Source organism: Rattus norvegicus, chromosome 15 (assembly GCF_036323735.1).
Source record: "Rattus norvegicus strain BN/NHsdMcwi chromosome 15, GRCr8, whole genome shotgun sequence".
Lineage (NCBI taxonomy): Eukaryota > Metazoa > Chordata > Mammalia > Rodentia > Muridae > Rattus > Rattus norvegicus.
Genome location: NC_086033.1, coordinates 93,211,753 through 93,220,140, shown reverse-complemented (window position 1 = coordinate 93,220,140; position 8,388 = coordinate 93,211,753).

Here is an 8,388-nt window from a genome sequence, read left to right as displayed (position 1 = left end):
GAGCAAAGACTGAAAGGCCAACCCAACTTGGGATTCATCTCATGTGTACACACCAAACCATGACACTATTACTGATGTCATATTGTGCTTGCAGACAGGAGCTGGGAATGGCTGTCCTCTGAGAGGCTCTGCCTGAAGCTGACTGAAACAAATATAGATACTTACAGCCAGCCATTAGTTTGAGGTCCAGAAACCCTATGGAAGACTTTGGGGAAGGACCGAAGGAGCTGAGGCAGGTTGCATTCCCATAGTGACAGCAGTAGTGACAACTAATCCAAATGCCTCAGAGTTCCTAGAGGCTGACATAAAAACCAAGTTGCATACATTGGCTGTTTCATGGCTCTGGTCCTATGTATAGCAGCGGACTGCCTTGTCTGGACTCAGTAGGAGAGAAGGTGATTAATCCTGTGATAACTGGATAAGAGGAATGCTGGGGGAAGTGAGTAACGGCTTGGGTGGGTTCAGGAGCACCCTCTTAGAGACACAATAGTTGGGCAGGGGAAATGTGATAATGAACTCGGGGAGGGGGACTGGGAAGGGGGGCAGCTTGTGGGATGTAAATAGAAAAAAGAAAAAAAGAGGAAATAATGACTTTTAATACATGTGTTACTAGACCATAAAACCTATGACTTTTTCTGTAAATTTGTGATAGAAGTTTTAATCAATAACATCTGTATTTCCACATTATAATATGTTTTATTATGAATGAATTGAGATTTTCCTCAGGAATTTGAAGTCTTAAGCACTACTCCAGCATTACTAACTTACTAATTTTAGATTTCCAAGTAACTATGTATACTCTGAAATTTGACAACCTTCTTGTAGTAATCTTTCCTAATATACTTTTCATAGAAATATACCCCTTTTATGCTCAGTAGCATGTTAAGTTTAATAAACTTTTGATTTTGAATGGCACGTTTCAGAAAGATTAAGATCCAAGGCAAAGAGATAAATTTTGGTTGCCTTTAATTCACAACAAAGACAAAACTGAAAATGCTGTGCAGTGGCTTCTCAGAAAACTGGTCTTTTTATCTTAGTAAATATATAGTAAAGCATAGACATAGGTATAAATATATATATATATATATACACACACACATATATACATGTGTGTGTGTCTGTGTGTGTGTGTATGTGTGTGTATATATAGGCAGTTACACATAGTAAATATAGGTTAAGCCAAATATTTTAAAATAAGTATGTCCAACAAATTTTACACTTTTGGAAGCATATTTCAACAAGGAGCTTTACTAGGATTAGTTTCACAGCCACCAATATTTTGTTTACCTAATGATTAATAAACAACAGACATTTGACCTACTATGTAGACTGTTTATCTCTCTCTGCACCAAAACAAAACAACAGTTGCAACAACAAATCCATACTAATTAAATAATATCAGGTCATGTTTTTACCTTGTTTTCATAAATAATTAATTTTCTCGTTACTATTAAGACACATTGGTTATTTCTTGGATTAAGCAAACTCATTACCCTTAAATTCTGTTTTCTTGTCACTCTTGTCTCCATGGCTTAAGAGAAACAAATGCCTCACAGCATCCTATGTGACATTGTAAGTCTCCATTTGTTTTCCTGCATCCAACAGTGAGAGGAATTTACAGAATTACTACAGGCTAAATTCTTGCTCAGTACAATCCAATAAATGCAAAACTGTACAAAACTGTAATTTTAAGTTTGCTTAGAGGTACAAGAAAAATCAGAGGGAGACAAAATTAATCTTAGAAATATATTGAAATCATCATTCATCATACAATCAATATGCACAAATAGATAATTTTTATGTTTTTTTAAGATATTGTCAAATTTCAGTTGGATATTTTCCCAAGAGCAAAATTCAGTGAAGAGTAGTGTCATATCATAAGACCAAGGCCTCTTGGTCATGTACAACTTGAACAAATCCATGAAATTTTACACATCATAACTTAATATTAGTATTCATGGAAAAATTTCCTTTCAATCAACCATTTCAACACTTAATGAACATTAACACAAAATTGAAAATGTTCTCAAAAGTCTGGAATTTTATTGTAAATTTATTAGTTTGGGGGAATTTGGAAGAATACTTAACGTGGAAAAAATTAGAGCACAGTCAAGTTTCATAACCTTCTGTGACACCACTCCTCATAAGAAGTTTCCAGCAGATGTGACAAAGACGATATTTAATTATGTGTTATTCTTTTTTACAAAAATAACATATTTTCTTCCTTGTAACCTGACCACAATCTTTTGTCACAAAGGAGTCATCTGGCAGTGCGTACTTTTTAGGTTATATTTTCTTAACCAAAGCTTAAGAAATGTTTACCTTTTTTCCTTTTTCTTTTCTTTCTTGGATATTTTCATTTCCATTTCAAAAGTTATCTGCTTTCCCAGCTTTCCCTCCAGAAACCCCTATCCCATTGCCCTTCCCCTGCTTCTATAGTGGTGCTCATTTACTCACCTGCCTAATCCCTCCCACGACTGAGAGTAAAGCCTAGCAAAATTTCCTATTAATGAAGACATGCAGCCTGAAGCATCCAGCTTCTGCAACCATGCAATGCGTCAAGTGGAGGGGTTAGAACACCAACCCAGTCACAAATCCTTTGACCTAGAGTTTGTGTTCCCTACAGAATAGTGTTCTGGTACTAGAATTTAACGAAATCATCATCAGAGAGACCACACAGACTTCATCCAGCAACTCTTGGGAGCAGATGTAGAGACCAACAGTCAAACATAGCTCAGTGAAACTTGTGAAGAAAGAGGAGAATGGATCAGGTGAACAGAAAGGGTTGGGGACACCACAGGAACAAGCCCAGAGAATCAATTAAGGACTAGTGGGCACTCATATAGATTTGGGAAGCTGTATGATCTTTTGTATATATATATGTTATGACTTAAAGGTGTTATACTGTGTTTGTTTGCCTGATCTCCTTGGGAGACCTGACTTTTTTCTGAGAGGAGGTGTGTTTGTGTGTGTGTGTGTGTGTGTGTGTGTGTGTGAGAGAGAGAGAGAGAGAGAGAGAGAGAGAGAGAGAGAGAGAGAGATCAGGGAAGAGAAGAAAAGGTGAGAGAAAATTGGTAGAGGAGAAGGAAAGGAAACTTCAGTTGGCTGTAATATATGAAAGAAGAATAGAAAGGGAGAAAAACAATTTATAGTAAGCCATTTTGGAGATAATTTTGAGAATTATCAGTATCCGCATGAGATGTTTTGGAGATTGAGCATAGTCATTCTGGTGAGTCCATAATGGTGGTACTGCTCTCAATAGGACAGAGGGTAGTTTTGGGAAACTCTGCCCTGGTAGACTACATGAATGAAAACAGTGTCAAATACAGCCCAGCACAGAGGAATAAAGTGATTCTTAAACGATCATTTGTTCAATGAATACAAATGGTCTAGTACAGTAAAAGTCAACAACTTTCAAAAAACCCTCCACATCTTTAGAATGTTTAAATTCGAGATATAATATACTGGTTATATCAAGTTAAAGTAAACATTGAATAGCATGCTTTTCAATCTTGACATCTAACAAGAGTAACTGAGGTATACTAAAGCTCTTAAAAAGCAACAAAAGACTAAATTCTAATGCTAAAAATTGCAACATATGTTATGTCTGTCCTCATAATGCTTAAAACAGACATGAGAGACCTTTCAAAAGATCAAAATTAGGACACAGAAAATATGAAACAGAAATAAATCAACAAAATAATTGACTGTTTCAAGTATAGCAGTGAATAAATGATTAAAAGTCAAATTAGACATACATTTTTATTGAGGCAATGAATAAAATTTAATTTTCAAGTACTTGTAGAAATTGAAAACACACACACACACACACACACACACACACACACACACACACACACCAATCTTGGAAGACAAAACAGTATTGTGAACAACAAGAGAAAATAAGAATGTTGATGGAAAATCTTATAATCAACAATGTCCAAATTGATATTACCTGACAACAACTTGAATCAAAAGGAAATACAAATAAAGTCATAATGTGCATTAGAAACAGGCAGAAAAATAACAGTTATAACCTTTCGTAATCTATGCAAAATACAATTGTCAGAAAGAAAAGATATTATACTCATCAGTAAAAGAAGAATAAAGTTAAAAGATTAATTAAATACCCAATTTTCAAAAGCAAAAATATTAACTTTATGGAAACTGTTCATAAATTAGTCTACCAAACTGTATACCTTTGTTATAAAATTCAAACATTTTAAAACTATCAATTGACTTTTAAAAACTTAGTCTATTTATTTATATTCCAAAGGCCCTTCAGTCCCTGTTGCCAGAGCTCTCAACATCATATGTCCCTTCTCCTCTGAGAGAATGCTCCCCACATCTCCCCTCTTAGGGCATCAATTTTCTACAGAATTAGGCACATTCCCTCCCACTGAGGCCAGATAAGGCACCTTCAGCTCAATCTTTCCCTTAACTATGCCATAGCGGTCACTGACCTCAGTCCAATGCTTAGCTGTAAGTGTCTGCATCAGTCTCACTCAGCTGTGCATAGGGCCTCTCAGAGGACAGCCATGCTAGGCTCCTGTCTGTAAGCCCACATAGCATCACCAATAATATCAGGGTTTGGGGCCTGCTCATGGGATGGAACCTGAGGTTGGCCAAGGAATGAAACCTGTGTTGGGCCAGTCACTGGATGGCCTTTCCTTCAGTCTCTGATCCATTTTTTTTGTTCTAGGTCAAAAATCTTTCTGTGGATTGGTGACCCCTCTCAATTATCAAAAGGTCAAACTGAACCAAGCAGATTGCCTTAATACATGTACATGAGAACTGTAAAGACCACACAACAACAGATACCTAACTCCCCATTATTCAACATGTGAAGGAAATACACATTTTCTAAAAACCATATATAAATGATATGTGAAAAATCATGAAGATTCTATGCTTATACATAAAAAACTCTGACTTTTGAGTTTCTAACTGAGGTATGCTATTTTTCAAAACCTTTAATGCATACAGAAATTGACATACGATACTGAAAACTAGAGATTGAAAGACACTAGAATGAATTTATACTTAATGACATAGCTAATAAAGCATTGCCAAATAAAAACAGACCTTTGGATTTTATTTATTTATGTATTTATTTATATAATTAGATATATATCTTAACTTACATTTCAAATGTTATTCTCTTCCCTGGTTTACTGTCCATAAACCCCCATCCCCCTCCCCAATACTGGTATTTCCCCCATCCATCCCCCTTACAGCCTCCCCATGTTCCCCTGTACTGGGGGTCCAACCTTGGCAGGACCAAGGGCTCCCCTTCCTCTGGTGCCCCAACAAGGCTATTCTCTGCTACATATGCAGTTGGAGCCCTGGGGCAGTCCATGTGTAGTCTTTTGGTAGCGGTTTAGTCCCTGGAAGCTCCGGTTGGTTGGCCTTGTTGTTCTTATGGGGTTGCAAGCTCCCTCAACTCTTCCAATCCTTCCTCTAATTTCCCCCAAGGCAGTTCTGTTCTCAGTTCGGTGGTTTGCTGCTAGCATTGACCTCTGTATTGGACATTCTCTGGATGTGTGTATCAGGAGCGATCTATATCCGGTCTATTTCAGGATGCATTTTTTAGCTTCATCAATCTTATCTAATTTTGGTGACTGTATATATATGGGCCACATGTGGAGCAGGTTCCTTCAGTCACTGCTCTAAACGTTGCTTCCATATCCCCTCCTATGGATATTTTTTCCCCATTTTAAAAAGGAGTGGGAGCATTTGCATTATGCTCATTCTTCTTTTTGAGCTTCCTGTGATCTATGAATTGCATCTTGGGTAATTGGAGCTTTTCGGGATATCCACTTATCAGGGAGTGCATACCACTGTGATTGGGTTACCTCACTGAGGAGGATATTTTCTAGTTCATTCCATTTGCCTATGAATTTCATGAAGTCACTGTTTTTGATAGCTGAGTAGTATTTCATTTTGTAGATGTACCAAATTTTTTTAATCCATTCCTTCGTTGAAGGACATCTGGGTTCTTTCCAGCTCTGGCTATTATAAATAAGGGTTCTATGAACATAGTGGAACATGTGTCTTTGTTGTATGTTGGAGCATTTTTTGGGTATATGCCCAGCAGTGATATAGCTGGGTCCTCAGGTAATGGACTGTCCAATTTTCTGAGGAACATCCAGACTGATTTCCAGAGTGGTTGTACCAGTTTGCAATCCCACCAACAATGGAGAAGTGTTCCTCTTTCTCCACATCCTCGCCAGCATCTGCTGTCACCTGAGTTTTTTATCTTAGTCATTCTGACTGATGTGAGGTGGAATCTCAGGGTTGTTTTGATTTACACTTCCCTGATGACTAAAGATGTTGAACATTTCTTTAAGTGCTTTTTGGCCATTCGGTAATCCTCAGCCAAGAATGTTTTGTTCAGCTCTGTATTCCATTTTCTAACAGTGTTATTTGGCTCTCTGGAGTCTACCTTCTTGAGTCCTTTGTATATTTTGGATATTAGCCCTCTATCAGATGTACCAATATTATACAGTTTTTATTATTATTGCTCTGTAGTACAGTTTAATATCTGGAATGTTAATTCCTCTTGGAGTTATTTTACTGTTCAATATTATTTTAGCTATTCTGTTTTCTGTTTGCTTGTTTTGTTTTCTTTACCCATGTGAAATTGAGAACTGCATGTTCAAAGTCTATAAAAAATTGTGTTGGAATTTTGATGGGGGTTGCATTGAATCTGTAGTTTGCTCTGAGGAATATGGTCATTTTCACTAGGTACGTCTACATGATGGAATACTATTAAGCTGTCAAAAACAAAGACAACATTAATTTTCAGGCAAGCAGATGAATATTGAGATGAGATGCATGGTATATACTCACTAATAAGTGGATATTAGCTTTAAAATTGAGGATACCCATGCTAGACACCATAGATCCAAGGAAGCCAAATAAGAAGGAAGATGCAAGTGAAGATGCTTGAATCTCCCTTAGAAGGGGGAAGAAAATAGTCAAATAGGCATATGGAGGGAGGTAACTGGGCGAGTGAAGAGATAGGGAATGGGACAGTTTAGGATAAGTTATGAGGAGAGATAGGAGAGATTGCCAATTGGTCATGAGAAAGAATAGAAATCTGCCACTGATAAAGGAGAGGAGATGGGGGAGGGTGGTCATCTCCAAAACAAGACAGAAACTTGGGATAAGGGAGGCACCCAAGAACCAATGGATTAACTTAGCTGTGACTCACCACCTTCTGTGGCCAGACACGAACTCCAGTTAACAATAGAGACATCAACCCACAAACATTTCAATCCATATTTATCCTGTCTATAGGAAATGCAGTCAGCATAGATGGATCAGAGACTCAAGGAATGGCCAACTAATAACTGGCCCAATTTGAGAACAATTCCTGACACTATTAATGATGCTCTGTTTTGCTTGCACACAGGAGCTTAGCCTGGCTGGCCTCTGGAGGGGTTCAAACTAGTAACCTACTCAGACCAATGCAGATGCCAGCACCCATACCCAAACAGTGGATGGAACGTGTAGACTCTTACTGGAGAATACGAGGAAGGATTGTGGTCCTGAAGGGGAAAATAACTCCACAGGAAGACCAACAGAGCTAACTAACTTGAATTCTTGGGACTTGGGGTTCTCAGAGCCTGAACCACCAACTAAAAAGCATACATGGCTCAACCTAAGTATTCCTGCATACACAAACAAACACACACACACACACACACACACACACACACACACACACACACATCTGGAGTTATTGTTCATGTAATTCCCTAAAAATTGGTGCAGGGGCTGTCCCAAAAGCTGTTGCCTATGTATGAAATATTTTCTTTTAGCTGGGCTGCCTTGTCTGGCCTCAATGGGCAATAAAGCACTCATCCTTGAAGAGACTTGAAGTGCCAGGGTTGGGGGATACACAGGGAGCTGCCCACCTGTTCAGAGGAGAAGGGGAGGTAGGTGATGGTGGTAGAAGGATTGTGAGAAGGGAGACTGAGAAGAAGGCAGTGAGCAAGACGTTAAGTGAATAAGTAAAAAAAAATAAGTTAAACACAAATATTTTTATTTCAAAATATTATGGTAGATGTGAAAAAAAGCTTCTAAAATAATTTCATAGTATAGTATCATCCATCAAATAAATAAAAGAAGTAGCAAATACTTTCTTTACAGACAAAGTCATTATGGCCACTTCCCATATACAATACTCAGGTAATATCCCTCCATATCTCCTTTCTTCAGGGCTCTAAAGTTGATGGGTCTGATTGTCATTTTCACATCGTTTTTGACAGCTGTGGTGTTCAGCACTCAGTTATTAATTCACCTGTTTGAGTACAACAAGGTTTTAAACAGCTTTTTTTCAAACATCAAAATTAATTCCATTCCATCACTCCATTTTTATTT